Source organism: Zingiber officinale, chromosome 3B (genome assembly GCF_018446385.1).
Source record: "Zingiber officinale cultivar Zhangliang chromosome 3B, Zo_v1.1, whole genome shotgun sequence".
NCBI classification, from domain to species: Eukaryota; Viridiplantae; Streptophyta; class Magnoliopsida; order Zingiberales; family Zingiberaceae; genus Zingiber; species Zingiber officinale.
The window spans coordinates 3,448,579-3,472,304 of NC_055991.1; the positions used below are offsets into that span (position 1 = coordinate 3,448,579).

A 23,726-nucleotide genomic window follows, 5' to 3' on the forward strand; every position below is an offset into this window, starting at 1 on the left:
TTGTGGCATCGGCACAGAGTTCCCAGCCGCGTACACCACCATCACCCCCTTCGCCACCGCATGCAGTGCACCAAATGAGTCCTCGTACAGCACAATCAGCGACAACACATCCACCCTGTTGAGGATGGTGTCGTCGATAGCCACCAAGACGATGACGCTGTTGCCAGCACCAATCCCGCAGCCACTGCTCCACACGGCCTTGGACATTGCGAGGCAGGTGTGGGGCGCGCCGGCGGGGCTACCCCTGTGGCCAAGACGTGGAATTTGGCGACATGCACAATGGAGCCAGTGGCAACAGAGAAGGTGATGGTCTCATGGCCGATGAAGTAACGGGGAGAGAGGAAGTCCTTCTCGAGCTCGGTGGGGTCGATTCCGGCGTTGTAGTAGTGTTCGCAGATGATCTTGCGGGTGCAATAGGCAGGCAGGGGCAAAGGCGTTGCCGACCTGACACACGCCTTTCCACCATGATGGTATTGGTCCATAGCTGTCATCGTTGAAGCTCTTGGATTCTGGCCATATCCCTATAAAAGAATATTATTATTTTATTCCATTTCCTTCATTTTATTATCCATTAAATCTACTTAATCTATATATGTTCATAAATATCCAGAAAATTGGAGTTCAGAAAGAGCTATGTATCAACGATTCCTGTGATGATGTCGTCTCCATAATTATTCTTCTCGAGGAGTTGAGTTGGATGATCATACTGCAGTCCCAGAAAATCCCAGCTCCATGTTGTTTGCTAACTCGCAGTTTCTACCCGACTGTACACTGATCACGTCAAATGACTCTGCAATATTCATTAATTCACTCAATTAATTCCTCATTCGTTGTGTTTAATCCGATTCAAAAAAACATAAGGCGAAGTGACCTGCTAATTGTTCTGCTTGCTATTTTGTAAGCATGACTACAAAGCCTAAGAAGCCATGCATGTAGTTGTAAACTATAGAATCCAGGGCATCATTTTTACTGTCGAAGAAGATACCAATCAGTTAAAATATAGAACCCAAGATTCTATAGCAATTTGAATTTCTATAGTTGTGTTGGGTACCTTCAAAGGAGACAAGTGAGCATATCTAGGTGTGAGTCAGTGACATGCTTTGGATTCTCATGCTTCCTCTCTCCCAAGTATATAATATATAACTACACAAACAACCAAGAGGCATAAAAATAATCCTGGAGTCGAAATAATAACTAAGATATGTCAATAACAAGAAAGTCACAGAAAGAGCCAACTATAAAAAGTGCTACATGTTATTTGTATACATATTTAGAAAGATTTTAGATGATTACTAATAAGAACTTGAGCAAATAGATATAGTATTTTCAAATAGAAATCTCATACATGCAAAATAAGATTTAAATGAATCAATTGTTTGTGGACAGGCTTAGCACACTTAGTTTGTTAACAGCTTGGTTATTATCGTTTGACAAGATAACTGAACAAGCTTCAATATTGTTGATGAACAATGTTTATTGGCAATTCATGAACAATGCTGGTGAACAAGTTTTTCTTGTTAAAATAGTTAATAAAAGATACATATAAATGTTTAAAAAATTATTGTTTTAACTAAATGACTTCCTGACCGTATTAGTTTCAATTATTTACATACAAAATAGAAAATGCAAAAATATCTATTCTGTTAATATAAAAGAAATGATGAAGACGGGTTTGAACAACAAGGCCTTGAGAATAAATTTAAAGCTCATACCAATTGAGCCACTAGACATTTTCATAAGCAGATAATTGCTTAAGATCCGTTTGTAATGTAAGAGAAAGGAAATGCAGATCAAAACCAAATGATAAAGATGAGACTATCCTAAAACCTTGGCAACAACTTCAACTATATACTTTTCAACAAAGAAGCTCACGAATTATTCACACAGCTCAAGATTGATTAAATGAGTCTTATCCATCTATTAAATTTATGTAATGCAAATCACTAGTAATATTTAGATCGTTGACATGAGAAGCTCAACCTTCCTCCTTTGAAACGTCCTGTGTCCCCAACACAATCGCAAGAAGCTCTACCAAGTTGAAGTTGTTGCCAAGGTTTTAGGATAGTCTCATCTTTATCATTTGATTTTGATGTGCACTTTCTTTCTCTTACATTACAAACGGATCTTAAGCAATTATCTGCTTATGAAAATGTCTAATGACTCAATTGGTATGAGCTTTAAATTTATTCTCAAGCCCTTGTTGTTTAAACCCGTCTTCATCATTTCTTTTATGTTAACAGAATAGATATCTTTGCATTTTCTATTTTGTATATAAATAATTGAAACTAATACGGTCATGAAGTTATTTAGTTAGAACAATAATTTTTTAAACATTTATATGTATCTTTTATTAACTATTTAAACAAGAAAAACTTGTTCACCAACATTATTCATGAATTGCCAATAAACATTGTTCATCAACAATATTAAAGCTTGTTCACTTATCTTGTCAAACGATAATAACCAAGCTGTTAACAAACTAAGTGTGCTAAGCCTGTCCACAAATAATTGATTCATTTAAATCTTATTTTGCATGTATGAGATTTCTATTTGAAAATACTATATCTATTTACTCAAGTTCTTATTAGTAATCATCTAAAATCTTTCTAAATATGTATACAAATAACATGTAACACTTTCTATAGTTGGCTCTTTCTGTGACTTTCTTGTTGTTGACATATCTTAGTTATTATTTTGACTTCAGGTTTATTTTTATGCCTCTTGGTTGTTTGTGCAGTTGTATATTGTATACTTGGGAGAGAGGAAGCATGAGAATCCAGAACATGTCACCGACTCACACCTAGATATGCTCACTTGTCTCCTTGGAAGGTACCCAACTCAACTATAGAAATTCAAATTGCTATATAATCTTGGGTTCTATATTTTAATTGATTGGTATCTTCTTCGACAGCAAAAAGGATGCCCTGAATTCTATAGTTTACAGCTACATGCATGGCTTCTCAGGCTTTGCAGCCATGCTTAGAGAAGAGCAAGCAGAACAATTAGCAAGTCACTTCGCCTTATGTTTTTTTGAATCGAATTAAACACAACAAATGAAGAATTAATTGAGCGAATTAATGAATATTGCAGAGTCACCTGACGTGATCAGTGTACAGCCGAGCAGAAACTACGAGCTAGCAAACAACACGGAGCTGGGATTTTCTGGGACGGCAGTATGATCATCCGACTCAACTCCTCGAGAAGAGCAACTATGGAGACGACATCATCATAGGAATCGTTGATACATGGCTCTTTCTGAACTCCAATTCTCTGGATATTTATGAACATACATAGATTAAGTAGATTTAATGAATAATAAAATGAAGGAAATGGAATAGAATAATAAAATTCTTTTAAAGGGATATGGCCGGAATCCAAGAGCTTCAACGATGACATCTATGGACCAATACCATCATGGAGGAAAGACATGTGCCAGGTCGGCAACGCCTTCGACCCTGCCCATTGCACCCACAAACAACCAAGATACACCTCATCGGACAACCTGAAGTTAAAATAATAACTTTGAGATATGGCAATAACAAGAAAAACACAGAAAGAGCCAACTATAGAAAGTGTTACATGTTATTTGTATACATATTTAGAAAGATTCCAGATAATTACTAATAAGAACTTGAGTAAATAGATATAGTATTTCCAAATAGAAATCTCATATATGCGAAATAAGATTTAAATGAATCAATTGTTCGTGGACAGGCTTAGCACACTTAGTTTGTTAACAATTTGGTTATTGTTGTTTGACAAGATAAGTGAACAAGTTTCAATATTGTTGATGAACAATGTTTATTGGAAATTCATGAACAATACTGGTGAACAAGTTTTTCATGTTAAAATAGTTAATAAAAGATACATATAAATATTTAAAAAGTTATTGTTTTAACTAAATATGACTTCATGGTCGTATTAGTTTGAATTATTTACATACAAAATAAAAAATGTAAAGATATCTATTTTGTTAATGTAAAAGAAATGATGAAGACGGGTTTGAACCACAAAGGCCTTGAGAATAAATTTAAAACTCATACCAATTGAGCCACTAGACATTTTCATAAGCAGATAATTGCTTACGACCCGCTTGTAATGTAAGAGAAAGGAAATGCAGATCAAAACCAAATGATGAGGATGAGACTATCCCAAAACCTTGGCAACAACTTCAACTATATACTTTTCAACAAAGAAGCTCACGGATTATTCACACAGCTCAAGATTGATTAAATGAGTCTTATCCATCTATTAAATTTATGTAATGTAAGTCACTAGTAATATTTAGATCGTTGACATGAGAAGCTCTACCTTCCTCCATTGAAACGCCCTGTGTCCCCAACACAATTGTAAGAAGATCTGCCTTGGTCCTCCAGGATGCCCCAAGCCCTCGACATGGTTGCAACAAGCTTTCACCTGCTTCCTCTTAGATGGCCTGACCCCTTGACAGGACCACAAGAAGCTCCACCTTCGTTCTCCACATTTCATGTTGTGATAAGATCTGCCTTCCTCCTTAGGGAGCAGCAAATAAGACTAAAGTTCCCATACGTTTCTTTGAGGTATATATTTTTTTTCCTATTTGCCGCCTCCACCTCTTTCTCTACCACCTCATCAATCTCTTCCTCCTCTTGCTCTGCCTCATCCTCTGCTCGTACTCCCCCTCCTCTGAGCAAGTGATGCTTAATTGAAATGGAACAATTCTACTCCGAATCTCTGGCCTAGTCAGAATTGGGTCAAAACTTTAATCCTTGAACTCTATTCAGTTCCACTTGTTTGACTATTAAAACTATCGTTGTATTTCATCATGTCCATCTCATCTTATCCTGTTTTCTTTCTCTTTATCATCTAGTGAAGACACCTAATTGGTCCAACCACTTAGCACCCAAGTGGTTCTTATGGTGGGTCCAATTGCCAAGGAAAACTTTCACTTCACAAAGCGTTAGCTTTTCCAAGGCATACTTTGCCATGCAATGCTTTTGGTTTGACAAGAGCTTTCCCTTATGTGAGAAGAAATTTAGTTAATCAAATAGTCATATGGTTGTTTACAGCAATTTACAAGTAACCTAGTACTCAATTTGCCTTGTAGAAGTTAAGTTACTGCAATGCAAAAATTGCCCTTGAGAATGTTCACACTAAAGAGTCACATGGATTTTAAGGGATTGACCTATGGCAAGTGGTATTAGAGAAAGTATTCTTAGGTATTATTTTATTTAATAGCCTCAAGTATTCATCTTAACATTCTTATCTTTATTATGTTTTCAACATATTTCCTAATTATCAACATTCAATACTGATGTATAAAGAATAGTGGGTCATACTAAAATCTTACAAAATTTTCCTTGTCTCAAGGAGCACATAACATAATTCAAAAGCATTTTTATTTCAACTTTTATTGAATAAAAGATCCGAATATATAAAATTCTTGCGTAAATTTCATTTAATGCTTCTTAACTAGTCCTTGCTTGTATTATTTTCAAAGCTAAATTTCATATAACAAATTCTAGTTCCACTTAAAATCTTAGTCTTCAAAGTTCCTCTCCACAGCTCAAAATTTTGAGTTTAATCTATTTATACTATCATAAATAAGTATACACAATAGCAGAAGTAGAATTCTACCTAACTGGAGTAGTTTTATATTTCTATATAAAATTCCAAGCTCAGTTAGGGGATCCTATAATTTTGTGAGATGAATTAGGTTCAATTTTAAGATTTGGTTTAACTTTATGTTAAATTCAAGTTTAAATTTGGACTCAACAAATAGACATTCTTTGGATAAACTTCTGAGCTATGGTGAGTCACTTGGACATCATTAAAGTAACCATGTCTTCGAGGTTTTTCAAATAATCCTATCCACAGAACTTAGTACAAAACCTTGGTCTAACTAGTTAGGATCCATAAAGGGTAGCTTTGGTCAGTTCCACTTAGTCAAATGCACCAGGTCGAAGTCATATCTTCCTAGACATGCATAGACCAAGCTTCCCTAACGTACTATCATCCAATATTTCATAAGTACCGTGGGTCAAGTTAAACTTAGTCCTTTTTTATTCTAGACCTAATTACCCTGCCGGGTAGGTTGTGTTTGATTACCCTATCGGGTAGATTCCTTTTGGAGGTGCCAGATATTCTGAAGCCTCCATTATTGATTTTTCCTTTGAACTTGTTTTTAAAGTTTTAATTTTGAATTATATTCCTAAATTTTTAAATTTATCTGTTAAGATAATTTTTATTTAGTTATTAATTAAAATAATTTTTCTTTTTGCTCCCCCTGGATCATAATCTCGATAAGGTCTATCAAGGTAATGTACTTGATCCTTGGGACCCAATATTGACCAAGTCCAACTTGATTGACCAAGTTGGACTTGGGTACCCATGTTTGGACTAGCTTACTATTTGGTTTGTTGACTAAGGATAGATAAAATCGATATTTTTTTTTGGATTTAAAACCTAGTCCAGTTCTATTGTAAACGGCTCTTTGAGTCCCAAGAATTAGGTCAAGGTTCTTGAACTCCAAAGAAAACCGTTCTAGGATCTTCTCCAAATCCTTGACCTGAGTTTTCAGACTAAAATTTTCTTCCTCAAGCTTTTGGACTTAAGTTAAATTTCCAGTCTGAACTGGTTCAGACAAGGTTTTGGAGTTAGTCACTTCTTTAAGGATCGTTATTTTCTTTAGAAGTGATTTGATCCTAATGTTTCCTTTTGCTAATTTGCGTAACAAATAATTCACTAAATTATTTAATCGAGGAATACTTACAGAGAAATCGGACCCTTCGGAAACGGATATGGATCCGTGGCTTCTTTCCGATTCAGCTTCCGATTCGCTCTCGCTCTCGGACACGTTGATTTGATCCCGGGCCATCAGCGCGAGGAGGCTCGTCTGGTTGAGCTCGTCGTCGATATCTTCTTCTGAAGATTCCTCAAATGTTGCTTTCAGCACCTTTTTCTTTTTCTGCTTCTTTACTTCCTTTTGATTTGGGCAATTGGCCTTGATATGCCCCTTCTGGTTGCACCCGTAGCAGATCACCTCGAACTTAACTTTTGAACTAGGTTGAACCTCCTTGAATTGTACTGCCTTCTTTAGGTCTCTCTTGTTGAAACCCTTCTTTTTGTTGCAGAGCTTCTTCACAAGGTTCACAAGTTCTGTTGTTAGTTCGTCGTCTTCATCGACTGTCGGGTTCTTCTTCAGATTCCGATTCGGTTCTTCGTCATGATCTCGGTTCACGAGTTTTACTGGTACCTGCAAGCAAAGCTACACCTTTCTCGATTGGTTGTGTATTAGTCTGCTCGTGTAGTTCGAACTCAGAAAATAATTCATCTAATTTTATACAAGATAAATCCTTGGAAACTTTGTAGGCATCTACCATTGATGCCCACAATGTGTTCCTCGGAAAAGAGTTGAGTGCGTACCTTATGACGTCCCGATTCTCGACTTTCTGCCCGATTGTACGGAGGGAGTCGAGAATATCTTGTATGTGTGCATGAAGTTGACTTACTGTCTCTCCTTCCTGTATTTTGAGATTGTATAGTTTATTAAACAGTAAATCTCTTTTACTCACCTTGGTGTCGAAGGTGCCCTCGTGGAGTTCGATCAGTTTCTCCCATAGCTCTTTTGCGCTGGAGAATGGTCTAACTCTGTTGAGCTCCTCCTTGGTCAGTTCACATTGGAGGGTGCAGGTCGCTCTGGCATTGACTTCCACTTTCTTGATTAGAGCTGGTTCCCAGTTCTCGCAGGGTGTAGGCTTGTCGTCTTTCTCGGTTGACAGTTGTAATCCAGTCTTGACGATCATCCATGTCTCGAACTGGATTTTTAGGAAAGTTTCCATCTGTCCTTTCCAGTATCCGAAATCTTCTCCGGTGAAGAGCGGAGGATGAACGGTACTGTAACCCTCTTGTTGGGCCATTGATACCTTGCACGACAAAAATAATAAAATCTATTCCAAGACTTGGTCTTGGATTAATAGTGCGAGATTAATATGAAAAAAAACGAACTTAAGTGGTTTTGCACCAGCTTCGAGCAAAACCGATTCGAACGAAGAAAACTTGATCAGAAAATAGCAATTATGCTAATTCTGATCGACTCCGAGAAAACTGAAAATACCACGAAAAATTACTTGATTGGTGATTACACCAAATCAAAGCGACCCCGTTCTGATACCAATTGTTAGATCGAGAAGCGCTAGAGTGGGGAATAGCGCTCGTGGCTATTTTATTCGATTAAAACAGAGTCGAATTACGCAACGGAATTAAGTAAAGAAAAGATCACACGCAAACACAAGTAGTTACTTGGTTCGGAGCCTGTGTCGACTCCTACTCCAAGGCCCACGCTCGTTGAACGTTTACTTTGGGCAACAACTATAATCGTGAAAAATTTTACAGTAGAGTAATACAAGTAAAACAACAATAACTTTATACCAACAATAGAGAATCGTAGAGTCGCAGCTCCTGGTTGTCGAGATGTAGCAACAGCACTCCGGGGGAGCATCTTGAGCAGCCAACAGTCGAAGGATCGCTTAGAACTTAATTCATTTAGACGGTTGCTCAAGACCTTCTTTTATACTGTGCTGAAGGCGCCTCCAACACCATCTAAGGCGCCTCCAACAAGCCGAGTCAGCCGCGTGGATCGAATCGAGCCAGGTCGCACCTCATCCACTTGAAGGCGCCTCCAACGCCCTCCAAGGCGCCTTCAGCCGGCGGTCCAAGGCGCCTCCAGCTCCTCGTGAGGCGCCTCCATCTCCTCTTCGCAACTGGCTTCAGCTTTGCACTCGAGGCACCTCCAAGCTCCATGAAGGCGTCTCGGACATTGTTCATCAGAGGTCAAGTGTGCTATTTTGTCCCTACACAATGTGTTAGTCCACAAAATACACATATACCCTGGAAGACAAGGATAGCACACATAAATATGATAAGAAAGGTGTTTGACAGTCTTTGAACTGTCCGGGTCTGACTTCGAATTTCCAACCGAAAATCCTAGGTCGACCCGATGCCAACTGTTTCCTCTGCGGGGAACGCGTCCTCACCTACGCCTCTCAGGAGAGTTACCTGTTGCCAGTGCAATCCTCCAGATCGACTGGACTTTTGCTCAGTGCTCGATGCTTCCGGAGTTTCTGCTGGACGTCCGCTCCTCGACCCGTCCAGTCCTCCACCTGGTTCGCGACACCAGGACTTTCCATCTAGGGTTACCACCCCAGGACTTTTGCCTGAAGCTCTCGACCCACCAAGACTTTCCGCATAGGGTTACCACCCCCTATGACCTAAGATTACCACCCCTTAGGGTTTTCCACCTGCCTAACTTCAGTTAGGACTTTTGCCTAAGTACACTTAAAACTTTCCTACAAGCTCATTCAAACTGTTAGATCATAACATAATCTTAACTTTGAATCATTTGTCATTATTAAAATAGTAGTACGATCGTCCGATGCTTCTCGCACCAACAATATGTTGTTTTAGTCTTGTAATTCCTCCGGTTATAAGTTTTCCACAAAATTTGCATCGTATTGTTTTACAATTATCACCCACCATTTGACCAAATTGCCAACCAATATAAGGGTTTGGTGTCATTCTAACCAAATAAATAATATTGAATAAATTTGACTTAATGATAATGAGAAAAAACATGATAATGAGAATGAAGCACCTAAAATTAAACAATTCTTAATAACTTAATTTATTAAACAAAAAAATTAGAAAACTTACCTGTTTGCAAATATAATGAAAATGATAGAAGAAATCAATTAATCAAACGAAAGAACTAGTAATCGTGAGCCAAAAGCTGCATATGCTCAAATTTATGGTAGATACTGAGTTAATAAAACTGGTAAAAAAAATTAGAAAACTTGCCTTGTCTATGAATATGATGGAAATGATAGAAGAAATCTGTTAATCAAATGAAGGAGCTGATGACGAGAGCCAAAAGATGCAAATACTCAAATTAATAATAGATGCTCAATTAATAGAATCAGAAGGTACTCATGCAGTCAAATATTATTAGCAAATGCTTGGAAAAAAACATGATGTGAATAACTTAATATATTAAACTAAAAAATTCGAAAACATGTGAATATAATGAAAGTGATAGAAGAAATTAATTAACGAAGGAGTTGATAACCTTGAGTAAAAATGATACATATGTTCACATTTAAAGTAGATGCTTAATTAATAGAATTGGATGAAAAATTAAAAAGCTTACATTATTTGTGATTATGATAGAAATGATATAAAAAATTAATTAATCAAACGAAATAATCTAATGACAATAGCTAAAAAATGTAAATATTACAATTAATGGTAGATGCTTAATTAATTGAATTGGAGGGTACTCATGCAATCAAACATTATTTTCAAAGGACTGAGCAAAAATGATATGAATAACTTAGTATATTAAACTAAAAATTTAGAAAACTTATGTGTCTGTGAATATAATGGGTATGATATAAGAAATTGATTAATGGAGAAATAGACGACTATAAGTAAAAAAAGATTCATATACTTAGATTGAAGTTAGATGCTTAATTAATAGAAATGGATGGAAAGTTAGAAAACTTAGGGTGCATTTGGTATGTGCGTTTTTCATTTTCATTTTTTAAAAAATACACGTTTTCTAGAAAACAGAAAATGATTTTTTGTCATTCTCTATTTTTCTAGAAAACGTTATCTATTTTTTAAAAAAACAGACACGAAAAACGCAAATCAAACACCATTTTTCAAAAAACGCACGTTTTTCAGAAAATGAAAATGAAAAACGCGCGTACCAAATGTACCCTTACCTTGTTTGTGAATACGAAGGAAATGATAGAAAAACGCAATTAATCTGGTGAAATGAAAGACACTGATGAAATGCAAATGCTATCAATAGATGCAAGCTCAATTAATAGAATGAGGGTCTTCGTATTGACAAAGACGAAAGAAAACAGATGTGATAGTGATGTTGTTTTTTCTTTTTCAATAATGACAAAATAGTAAGATGGAATGAAAAAATAAAGTGATCAATGAAAAGCAATGTCGACTGAATAAAGCAAATCTGGTCAAAAGAAATATAGAATCCAAAACTTTTTATAAGTTAATCCACAGATCAAAGAAAAATAAAGTGATAAAAAATGAAATCTAAGGTTTCTTAATCAATTAATCAAGCATAAAAATGGAATAAAAGCTTCTTAATCAAGTGTCGGCTGAATATAAAGCAACATCAGAAGGCAAAAATTGGAATCCAAAGCTGTTTAATCTATAATCAAAATGTTTATTACCAAGCCGTTCTAGCCGTTATAACGCCGAAGAACGGCGTCCCAAAGCAACCGACGTTATACGCCAGAACTTTGGAACGCCATGGGCCGTTATCGTGCCAGAACGGTTGTTCCGGGTCCGTTCCGACGAACTATGACGATGACGGCTATGGACCGATACCATCACGGTGGCAAGGCATGTGCCAGGTCGGCGACGCCTTCGGCCCCACCAACTGCAACCGCAAGATCATCGGCGCACGCTACTACACCGCCGGAATCGACCACGCCCAGCTCGAGAAGGACTACCTCCCCGCGATTTCAACGGCCACGACACCTTAACTGCCTCTGTTGTCGCTGGCTCCATTGTGTATGGTGCCAACTTCCACGGCTTGGCCGCAGGGGTTGCCCGCGGCGGCGCGCCCCGCGCCCGCCTTGCAATGTACAAGGTCGTGTGGGCCAGTGCCCGCGGGACTGGCGCCACCAACAACGCCATCATTCTAGCGGCTGTCGACGATGCCATCCATGACGGGGTAGACGTGTTGTCGCTATCGATGGTGCTGCCGCAAAACAACTCATATGGGGTGCTGCACGCGGTGGTGAAGGGGGTGATGGTGGTGTATGCGGCCGGGAACTCTGGGCCGACGCCGCAAACCGTGGGCAACACCGCACCGTGGATCATCACAGTCGCCGCGAGCACGATCGATCGAGCGTTTCCACCTCGATCAGGCTGGGAAACAACAGGGCGTTTGTGGCATCGACTCAATCTCGACTTTGTCCTTACATAATTGCCACTGGCTGCAAGAGAATCTGTTCTTTTCCTAACAGAATTCCACCATGGCTACTTGCAGGGTCAGTCGATCTTCTACAACTCGATTTACGGATCAGCCAAAAAATTTTGGCCTCTTCCCTACGGTGGAAGGTAAACTCTTCCATTGCATATTCTAATGGCAAGAACACAACTCCGATCACTAATCATCCTAAATATCCTGCAGTTCACCTGAAGTAGCAGTGGACCTGACACACACTGTTGTCGGACAAGGAGTATTGTCTCCGAAAGTAGCATGGTTCTCTTCGAGAGGGCCAGCTTTACCTTTCCCTGGTGTATTAAAAGTGACAACAAGTCACATATTGAAAACAAGTGAATACTGATCAACACTTAAACCATGTGACGATCAATATATTCTTGAAACAGCCTGATATTGCTGCACCTGGTGTGAACATCTTGGGAGCGTATAGGGATGGCTACAGATTGACCTCAGGAACATCATTACCTTACCCCCATGTATCAGGAGTTGTTGCTTTGCTCAAGACACTCCATCCTAACTGGTCTCATGCTGCAATAAAACCTACACTCGTGACGACAGGTGAGCGATCAAACTCCTTGAGAGATCATCAGTTCATAATTCGATAGACAGCCACATTGACTTCGCTAGGTTCTTCGCACGGCAACGAACGTCAACAGCTACGACATGCCAATACAAGCAGAGTCACTTCCACTGAAGATTGTTGACCCTTTCGACTTCGGCGGCGGCCAGATTGTTCCCAACAAGGCCTCCGATCCCGGTCAGGTGTACGACATCGATCCGCAGGAGTACTACAAGTTCTTCAAATGCTCTGAAGGGCAGCTTAGCATTTGTGATCAGGAACTAGCGCCTGTGTACAACCTGAACCTTCCTGCCATCTCCGTTCCCGATCTCATCGATGCCAAAACTGTTGGGAGGATGGTCACCAACATCGGCAAAGCGGATGCCATGTACAAAGTGTCTATCGAGTCGCCACCGGGTGTAAAAATGATTGTGGCGCCGTCGAACCTCGTGTTCGATGTCGGCGCCAAGGTGCAAAGTTTCAAGGTGACGTTCATGGCGATCCACAAGCTGCAAGGAAATTACGTGTTTGGGAGCTTGACGTGGTCCGATGGCGAAGGCCACGCAGTGAGGATTACTATATTCTCCACTCTGTTCAATTTGACTTCGCTTTCGGCACTAGATTTACGATTCCAATTTGTTCCTTATTGGCCTCCTAAATCTCAATCGTCTTCAACAATCTCAAGACGCTTTACCTTAAGGTTGGTGTATTCGAGGTGCAGTCCATGAGAAGACTGCTCGCTTGCTGTTCGAAACTAGAAGAACTAACGTTAGATGCATCAGATTGTTGGAATGGCTCTATCAAAATTAAAGTACCGAGTCTTCGCAAATACTCTGAAAGACTCTGTGTCTTGCACAAAGTCTCAAAGTATTTGTGAAGACTCGGTACTTCGATTTCAATAGAGCTATCCCAACAATCTGATGCATCTAATGTTAGTTCTTCTAGTTTCGAACAGCAATCGAGCAGTCTTCTCATGGACTGCACCTCGAATACACTAGCCTTAAGGTAAAGCGTCTTGAGATGGTTCAAAACGATTGGGATTTAAGAGGCCAATAAGGAACAAATTGGAATCGTAAATCTAGTGTCGAAAGCGAAGGCAAATTGAACAGAGTGGAGAATATAGTAATTTGCCGAGGAGAAGAATCGCCTAAGTAGATGGCCACCACCTAGCGCCATGGGATTTGGCATAGTCGATCCAGGAAACGGGGAATACAATGTTCACGGGCATCCGAAGAGAATAAACGGAGCAAGAGTTACTCCCGAATCACAACGCGAACCGCGATCGGAATCCTCACGGCGTGGCCTTCGCCATCGGACCACGTCAAGCTCCCAAATACGTAATTTCCTTGCAGCTTGTGGACCGCCATGAACGTCACCTTGAAACTTTGCACCTCGGCGCCGACATCGAACACGAGGGTCGACGGCGCCACAGTCATTTTAACACCCGGCGGCGACTCGATAGACACTTTGTACACGGCATCCGCTTTGCTGATGTTGGTGATCGTCCTCCCAACAGTTTTGGCGTCGATGAGATCGGAAACGGAGATGGCAGGAAGGTTCAGGTTGTACACAGGCTCCAGTTCCAGATCACAGATGCTAAACTGCCCTTCAGAGCATTTGAAGAACTTGTAGTACTCCTGCGGATCGATGTCGTACACCAGACCGGGATCGGACGCCTTGTTGGGATCAATCTGGCCGCCGCCGAAGTCAAAAGGGTCAGCAATCTTCAGTGGAAGTGACTCTGCTTGTATTGGTATGCCGTAACTGTTGAGGTTCGTTGCTATGCGAAGAACAAAGCGAAGTCAATGTGGCTGCCTATCGAATTAGGAACTGATGATCTCTCAAGGAGTTTGATCGCTCACCTATCGTCACGAGTGCAGATTTTATTGCAGCATGAGACCAGTCAGGATGGAGTGTCTTGAGCAAAGCAACAACTCCTGATACATAGGGGCAAGCTAATGATGTTCCTGAAGCCAACCTGTAGCCATCCCTATACGCTCCCAAGATGTTCACACCAGGTGCAGCAATATTAGGTTGTTTCAAGAATATATTAATCGTCACATGGTTTAAGTGTTGATCAGTATTCACTTGTTTTCAATCTGTGACTTGTTGTCACCTTTAATACACCAGGGAAAGGTAAAGCTGGCCCTCTCAAAGAGAACCATGCTATTTTCGGAGACAATACTCCTTGTCCTACAACAGTGTGTGTCAGGTCCACTGCTATTTCAGGTGAATTGCAGGATATATAGGATGATTAGTGGTCGGAGCTGTGTTCTTGCCATTAGAATACTCAATGGAAGAGTTTACCTTCCACCGTAGGGAAGAGGCCAGAATTTTTTGGTTGATTCGTAAGTCGAGTTGTAGAAGATCGACTGACCCTACAAGCAGTCATTGTGGAATTCTGTTAGGAAAAGAACAGATTCTCTTACAGCCAGTGACAATTATGCAAGGAAAGAGTCGAGATTGAGTCGATGCCACAAATGCTCTGTTGTTTCCCAGCCTGATCGAGGTTGGAAACGCTCGATCGATCGTGCTCGCGACGACTGTGATGATCCACGGCGCTGTGTTGCCCACGGTTTGCGCCGTCAGCCCAGAGTTCGCGGCCGCATACACCGCCGTCACCCCCTTCGCCACCGCGTGCAGCACGCCAAATGAGTTATCTTGCGACAGCACCAACGATAGCGACAACACGTCTACCCCGTCATGGATGGCATCGTCGACAGTCGCCAGAATGATGGCGCTGTTGGTGGCGCCAGTCCCGCGGGCACTGCCCCACACGACTTTGTACATTGCAAGGCGGGCGCGGGGCGCGCCGCCGCGGGCAACCCCTGCGGCCAAGCCGTGGAAGTTGGCACCATACACAATGGAGCCGGCGGCAACAGAGGCGGTTAAGGTGTCGTGGCCGTTGAAATCGCGAGGAGAGAGGTAGTCCTTCTCGAGCTGGGCAGGGTCGATTACGGCGGTGTAGTAGTGTGCGTCGATGATCTTGCAGTTGCAGTTGGCGGGGCCGAAGGCGTCGCCGACCTGGCACATATCTTTCCACCGTGATGGTATCGGTCCATAGCCGTCATCGTCATAGTTCGTCGGAACAGACCCGGAACGGCCGGAACGACCGTTCAAGCTCGGGAAAGGCCCATGCCGTTCCAAAGTTCCAACGTATAACATCGGTTGCTTTGGGACGCCGTTCTTCAGCGATATACGGCTGGAACAACTAGAACAGAACGGCTGGAACGACTGGAACGGAATGGCTCGGTAACAAACATTTTGATTATGGATTAAACAGCTTTTGATTCCAATTTTTGACTTCTAATGTTGCTTTATATTCAGTTGACACTTGATTAAGAAGTTTTTATTCCATGTTTATGCTTGATTAATTGATTAAGAAACCTTAGATTTCATTTTTTATCACTTTACTTTTCATTGATCTCTTGATTAACTTATAAAAAATTTTGGATTCTATATTTCCTTTGACCAGAATTGTTATATTCAGCCGACATTGCTTTTCATTGATCACTTTATTTTTTCATTCCATCTTTTACTATTTTGTCATTATTGAAAAAGAAAAAACAACATCACTATCACATCTGTTTTCTTTCGTCTTTGTCAATACGAATACCCTCATTCTATTAATTGAGCATGCATCTACTGATAGCATTTGCATTTCATCAGTGTCTTTTGTTTCACCAGATTAATTACGTTTTTCTATCGTTTCCATGGTATTCACAAACAAGGTAAGTTTTCTAATTTTCCATCCATTTCTATTAATTAAGCATCTAACATAAATCTAAGTATATGAATCTTTTTTTACTTATAATCATCAATTTCTCCATTAATCAATTTCTTATATCATTCCCATTATATTCACAGACACATAAGTTTTCTAAATTTTTAGTCTAATATACTAAGTTATTCATATCATTTTTTCCCAGCCCTTTGAAAATAATGCTTGATTGCATGAGTACCCTCCAATTCAATTAATTAAGCATCTACCATTTATTTTAATATTTACAATTTTTAGCTACTGTCATTAGCTTGTTTCGTTTTATTAATTAATTTCTTATGTCATTTCTATTATATTCACAAATAAAGTAAGCTTTTTAATTTTTTCATCCAATTCTATTAATTAAGCATCTACTTTAAATGTGAACATATGCATCATTTTTACTCAAGGTTATCAACTCCTTCGTTAATTAATTTCTTCTGTCACTTTCATTATATTCACATGTTTTCAAATTTTTTTGTTTAATATATTAAGTTATTCACATCAGGTTTTTTTGCAAACATTTGCTAATAATGTTTAACTGCATTAATACCTTCTAATTCTATTAATTGAGCATCTATTATTAATTTGAGTATTTACATCTTTTGACTCTCGTCATCAGCTCCTTCGTTTGATTAACAGATTTCTTCTATCATTTCCATCATATTCATAGACAAGGCAAGTTTTCTAATTTTTTTTACCAGTTTTATTAATTTAGTATCTACCATAAATTTGAGCATATGCAACTTTTGGCTCACGGTCACTAGTACCTTTGTTTGATTAATTGATTTCTTCTATCATTTCCATTATATTTGCAAACAGGTAAGTTTTCTAATTTTTAGTTTAATAAATTAAGTTATTAAGAATTGTTTAATTTTAGGTGCTTCATTCTCATTATCATGTTTTTTTTATCATTATCATTAAGTCAAAATTATTCAATATTATTTATTTGTTTATTTATTTGTTTAGAATGGCACCAAACCCTGATATTGGTTGACAATTTGGTCAAATGGTGGGTGATAATCATAAAATAATACGATGCAAATTTTGTGGAAAAGTTATAACCGGAGGAATTACAAGACTAAAACAACATATTGCACATGTTATTGGAAATGTTGAAATATGTCACAAAGCTCCTAAGGAAATATCATCAATGTTAAGAAAACATCTTCAAGACTCTAAGGCAAGTAGAAGTTCAATGCAAAGAAAAAAGCAAATAGCCTTGACATAGAAGATATAGAAAATTGAGAATTACAAAAAGTCATCAAGGAACGTCGTAAAACAAGAGTCATTGAGGAGCAAATGCGTAATCGCTATGGTCAAGGTAAAATATATAAATAATATTTTAAATTTATGTGTATATATCTTATCAATTTAATGTACTTAACTACTCTAAATTTTATAATTGTAAGATTTTCTAGTTCTTCATCTAGCTTAGATCCTGGTTTGAAAAAAGGGATGTCTCGAAGCTTTAGTGTAAGAGAAGATTCTAGATTATCATCTAAAGGAATTGACTCTTTTATGTTTCCCACAAAACAAAAGAGTCTCAAAAACTGGTTTGGGGCTGAAAAAGTAAAAAATGTTGGTAAAGCAATATCGAAATGGTTTATATATAATGTTATTCCATTTAATGCAGCAGATAGTGGTCCATACTATCAATCCATGATAAACACCATTGGTGAGGCTGGAACAGGAATAAAAGGCCCCACAGGACGCCAAATTGGTGGTGTTTATTTACAAGAGGAGGTGGATGAAATAAATGAATATTTGAACACTTTAAAATCAAAATGGTCAAAGTATGGATGCACAATAATGTGCGATGGTTGGAGCACACACAACAAGCATCCAATGATAAATTTTATGATATATTGTGACCACAACATGGTATTTCATAATTCCGTTGATTGCACCAACAAAGCAAAGACAGCTGATTTTATTTTATCTTTATTAAGTAAAATTATTGATGAAATCGGAAAGGAAAATATTATGCATGTAGTCACAAATAGCGAAGGTGCAAATAAGGCCGCTGGTGCCAAATTGATGATAGAAAGGCAACATTTGTTTTGGTCCCCTTGTGCAGCACATTGTATTGATCTCATGCTAGAAGATATTGGTAAGACGACAAAAGCAAAAAAGTGTGTTGAGAAAGCCAAGCAAATAACGAGCTTCATATATAACAGCGATAAAATTGTGAATTTGATGAAAACATTTACAAATGACCATGAATTATTGAAACCAGGAATAACCCGATTTGCGATAGAATTTATTTTAATTGAAAGTCTTGTTCGGCATTCTTCAAATTTAAAAAGAATGTGCACTTCTGGTGATTGAGAAGCATACAATAATACAAGTAAAAGAAGAAAAGAAGCAGATATTGGGAAATTATTGATAATCGATGGTATAATCAATTACACCAACATCTACATTCGGCAGGTAACCATATATTTATTTGCTTAAATTGTAGAGTACAAAGTATGTCATCAAAATCATTTACAAAATCCTCATTTCTAATTTCATATTATCTTATTGATATTTCAGCATATTTTCTTAATCCGTTACTTCAATATTCTGGAACTTGTGTTTATAATGATGAAGTTAAACGAGGATTAAATGTTGTAATTAAGAGATTGGAGCCTGACTTAAATGCACAAACTTCAGCCATCAATGAGGTAATTTTTTTATGTTCCTATACTTTTTCCCAAATATAAACAATAATTATTTATTTTTTCTTATAATTTTTAGATTAAATTATTCACAGACCAGATAGGTGAATTTGAGTCTCCAGTAGCAAAAATGACAATAAAATAAAGTCGCCCATGTATGTAATTTAAATTTTACAAATATTTATGATGGAGCGATTATGGTGAAGATGCCCCACACCTTCAAAAAATTACAATAAAAGTTCTAAGTCAAACATGCTCATCTTCGGGATGTGAAAGAAATTGGAGTACATTGTCTCTTATACACACAAAGCTTCGTAATCGCTTGGCTATCAAAAAGTTGCACAAATTAGTTTATGTTCACTATAATATGCGGCTTAGGGTACGAAACATGATGCGCAAACAAGAAGATGATGATTTTTACAGCCCGATAGACCTTAATCATATTTTTCATGATGATGGCATCTTAAATGAATGGACAAGAGATAATGAACCACTAGTTTTAGAAGATGATGATTTGGCATGATTAGATCAAGCACTTCGAGCATCAGATCCTGAAGAATACAACACAACTACAAGTGTTCAAAGTCATTCAAGAAAGAAGAATAATGTAGAAAAGTCAACACATTTGAAAGGAAAAGAAGTTTTATCAAGAGATGATAGTGATGAAAGTGACGACAGTGATGATAGTGATGATTCAAAAAGTCATGGTGAACATCATGTTCTTCAAAGTCATCAAGATGATCAGCATGACACAGGTATGACATGGGCACGAGGTCATGAAAATTATTATGCAATACAAGATAGTAATCATGGGTATCGACCTAGGATGGAGAAACAATATCACTTTTTTACAAGTTTATCAGAATCTGCTGATGCCAATGATAAAGAACATTCGATTGGATCTTCACGACAATATATGAGTGTTGAAGAACATATGAAACATTTGCTTTTGAGAGGGAACCAACAAATTCCACTAAGAGATGATTATGGATCAAGAAGTTATAATTGGAAGTCTCAAGATATTGGGCATGGTCCAATTGGATATCAATCAGGTGGATATGGATACTATAGTAGCAATCAACCCAAATATGATTCATATGACAGATCATCTGATTATTTACCCTCCTATACAAGTGCAATTAGACATCATGAATCTGAGGGTTATTTTGATAATGCACAGAAAGCAATTCCAGATTATTCAACATCTCTTGGGAGTAATATCGGACATCATAGTCGTGATCGTGAATCGTCAAGTGGTACTGGCAGTTCTATTGGGTATCATGGTTTTGGATATTACAATCATCGTGATGAAACATTATTACAAAGTCAATCATCTAATTCTGAACATATTTCATCAACTCAACCAAATGAATATCCATATGGGCAATTTAATCCAAATTTATATCAACGCTCATATGTTGGAGATCAATTTAATCAAATATGATACTCAAGGAGAATATAATGAAGATTTGGTTCCTCCCCGTCACTCTTCGTGGTATTAGCTTTGATTAGGTATAATTATCATTGTATTTTTTTCATCATGTTATATTATTGTAGGATAATTATGCACTACTGTATTGATCTTGTATGGCTTCATGTATTTTATTTTTTATTACCAGTTCTCTAATTTTTTTGTGATTTTTTGATAAATCCGCGCCGCGACCGTTCCACGAAATGATATTGGAATTGGAACGGCAGTGTCCGCGACAGCCGCCGCGACCGTTCCGACGAACCATGGTCATCGTCGAAGCTCTTGGATTCCGATCATATCCCTATAAAAGAATATTATCATTCTATTCCATTTCCTTCATTTTATTATCCATTAAATATACTTAATCTATGTATGTTCATAAATATCCAGAGAATTGGAGTTCACAAAAAGACCTGTATCGATGATTCCTATGATGATGTCATCCCCATAGTTGCTCTTCTCGAGGAGTTCAGTCGAATGATCATACTGCAGCCCCAAAAAATCCCAACTCCGTGTTGTTTGTAGCTCGTAGTTTCTGCTCGACTGTACACTGATCACGTCAGGTGACTCTGCAATATTCATTAATTCGCTCAGTTAATTAGTCATTTGCTGTGTTTAATCCGATTCAAAAAACAGAAGGCAAAGTGACCTGCTAATTGTTCTGCTTACTCTTCTATAAGCATGGCTGTAAAGCCTGAGAAGTCATGCTTGTAGCTGTAAACCATAGAAGTCAGGGCATCCTTTTTGCTGTCGAAAAAAATACCAATCGGTTAAAATATAGAACCCAAGATTCTATAGAAATTTGAATATCTATAGTTGAGTTGGGTACCTTCCAAGGAGACAGGTGAGCATATTTAGGTGTGAGTTAGTGACATGCACTGGATTCTCATGCTTCCTCTCTCCCAAATATACAATATACAACTGCACAAACAAGCAAGAAGCATAAAAATACACCTCATAGGATAAAGTGAAGTCAAAATAATAACTTTGAGATATGTCAATAACAAGAAAGCCACAAGAACTTGAGTAAATTGATATAGTATTTCCAAATAGAAATTTCATACATGCAAAAAAAAATTTAAATGAATCAATTGTTTGTGGACAGGCTTAGCACACTTAGTTTGTTAACAGCTTGGTTATTTCCTAATTATCAACATTCAATACTGATGTATAAAGAATAGTGGGTCATACTAAAATCTTACAAAATTTCCCTGTTCTCAAGGAGCACATAACATAATTCAAAAGCATTTTTATTTCAACTTTTTATTGAATAAAAGATCCAAATATCTAAATTTCTTGTGTAAAATTCATTTAATGCTTCTTAACTAGTCCTTGCTTGTAATATTTTTAAAGCTAAATTTCATATGCCAAATTCTGTTCCACTTAAAATCTTTAGTTTTCAGAATTCCTCTCCACAACTCAAATTTTGAGTTTAATCTATTTATACTATCATAAATAAGTATACACAATTGCAAAAGTAGAATTCTACCTAACTTGAGTAGTTTATATTTCTATATAACATTCCATTAATAAATTGTAGTAGGAAATGGAAGAGAATTACCTTGGCAACTAGAGCTCCTAAACGGTCTCCAGAGCTAAGTTGCACAGTTGTGGCATAAGCATCTGAATCTGGATCTATAAGAACTATCGGCATCTGGAGTGAGTCATCTTGATCAGAGATCTGTCAAAGATTATCAAGAGATTAAGAAATGTCAAGTCTAGCACTAACAAATGTTTGGTGTAATAGAAGAGAAATCCAATATAATCTGTTCTACTAACAAGAACATCAAATTCATGACTCTTACCTTAACATGTTTGTGTCTCTTCCATCACTTTCACCAAAATAAGAATTTGAAGTTCAAAATTTACTAGCTTAGCAATCAGTTTTTGAATCATCACATTTTTAGGAGATACTAGAAAAAGTAGTTGTTCTATTTTAGGTTGAATGGCCATAAAAAACTATCAAAGTTTAGCAAATATAATGAGAAAGAAATCCACTAAGCTTCCTTGTAGTATACCTACATAACATTTGACATATTGAAATCCGTTATTAGAAAAACTAGAATAAATAGGTTCTGAAATGATAAGTTCATTGTAGCATTGCCCTCTTGATTTACTGAAAGAATATCAGCTAATACAGATCTTACTGCTTCATACTAGGCATATAATCATGATCAAACATCAAAATTAAAAAAAAGATAAGATTTAGACTTACCGGGGAGGAAGATCCTAATATAACAGGTGAATTGAAAGACCGAGGATAGTTCCTGCATAAAATAGTAAGATAACAAAAGATAAATGGTCAGGTTTCATGGATTTAATTGTTGTTTTAGCTGCAATATTCCCAACATAGTTACTTACAAGCTCTATAAGTAAAAAATTAGTATACAATTTGGACCATGCTATATCTCACCTATAGAAACCGTCAAATGAGAACAAAAAAAAAATTATAAACCTGAAAGTGGGCCAACTTGATATACATTTAACGGGATTAAACTCAGTGCCTCTAGTTCTAGTACAATAAATAACAAGTCAAAAACGCTAATGGATATTCCATTTTCAATCTCCACAGATACAAGTAGCCGATTCGATTCCTATATAAAGTGAATATTTCACAAGATTTGGATTCTTCGAGAAGGAAACAGGAGAAGAATTTGCGTTAAGGAATATTATGTTGATAGTATAATCCTCGAATCATCTAAACCGAAGAAATCAACAACGGAGAAAGATCACCAGCCATCAACTATCAATTATTCAGAAGCTAGTCGAACAAACTACATTAAGAATAACCTAACGAGACAAAGATCAGACAAGCAAGGGCAGAGAAATGAAACTCACAAGCGAATCTTCCGTGGGAATCTGCTGACGGAGCCGAAGGAGCGATGAACGAGCGGCGCAATCTGAAGGCGAAGGGAGCGAGAATGGAGATGGAAGAGGGGGACTGTAGACAAGGAAAGGGCCGGAGCGGAGAGTGAGCAAGAGAGGAAGGCGATTGAAAAAGTCATCCTATCGCGACGTCTCGTTTCTTCTGGAAAGTGCGCTAGGGCAAGGGATTGGGGGAATATTATCGGCTCTCTAATAAACATTTATCTACACTTTAATATTATCGGCACTCTAATAAAATATTAAGATACGATAAAATATTCAGACGGTCATCTAAATATCCATGATTTAATCCTCAGTTAACTGAGTTTATCAATTAAAGACAATATAATATACACCCGAGGACTAGTCAATAAATTAACTAGATTTAT

The 23,726-nt window shown here is 37.8% G+C and overlaps 2 pseudogenes; one reads left to right on the plus strand and one right to left on the minus strand.

The window, feature by feature from the left end:
• Positions 1–272: 272 nt before the first annotated feature.
• Positions 273–13,306, plus strand: LOC121967957 (annotated as a pseudogene).
• A 214-nt stretch (positions 13,307–13,520) lies between these two features.
• LOC121967958 lies at positions 13,521–23,546 on the minus strand (annotated as a pseudogene).
• Positions 23,547–23,726: the final 180 nt, after the last annotated feature.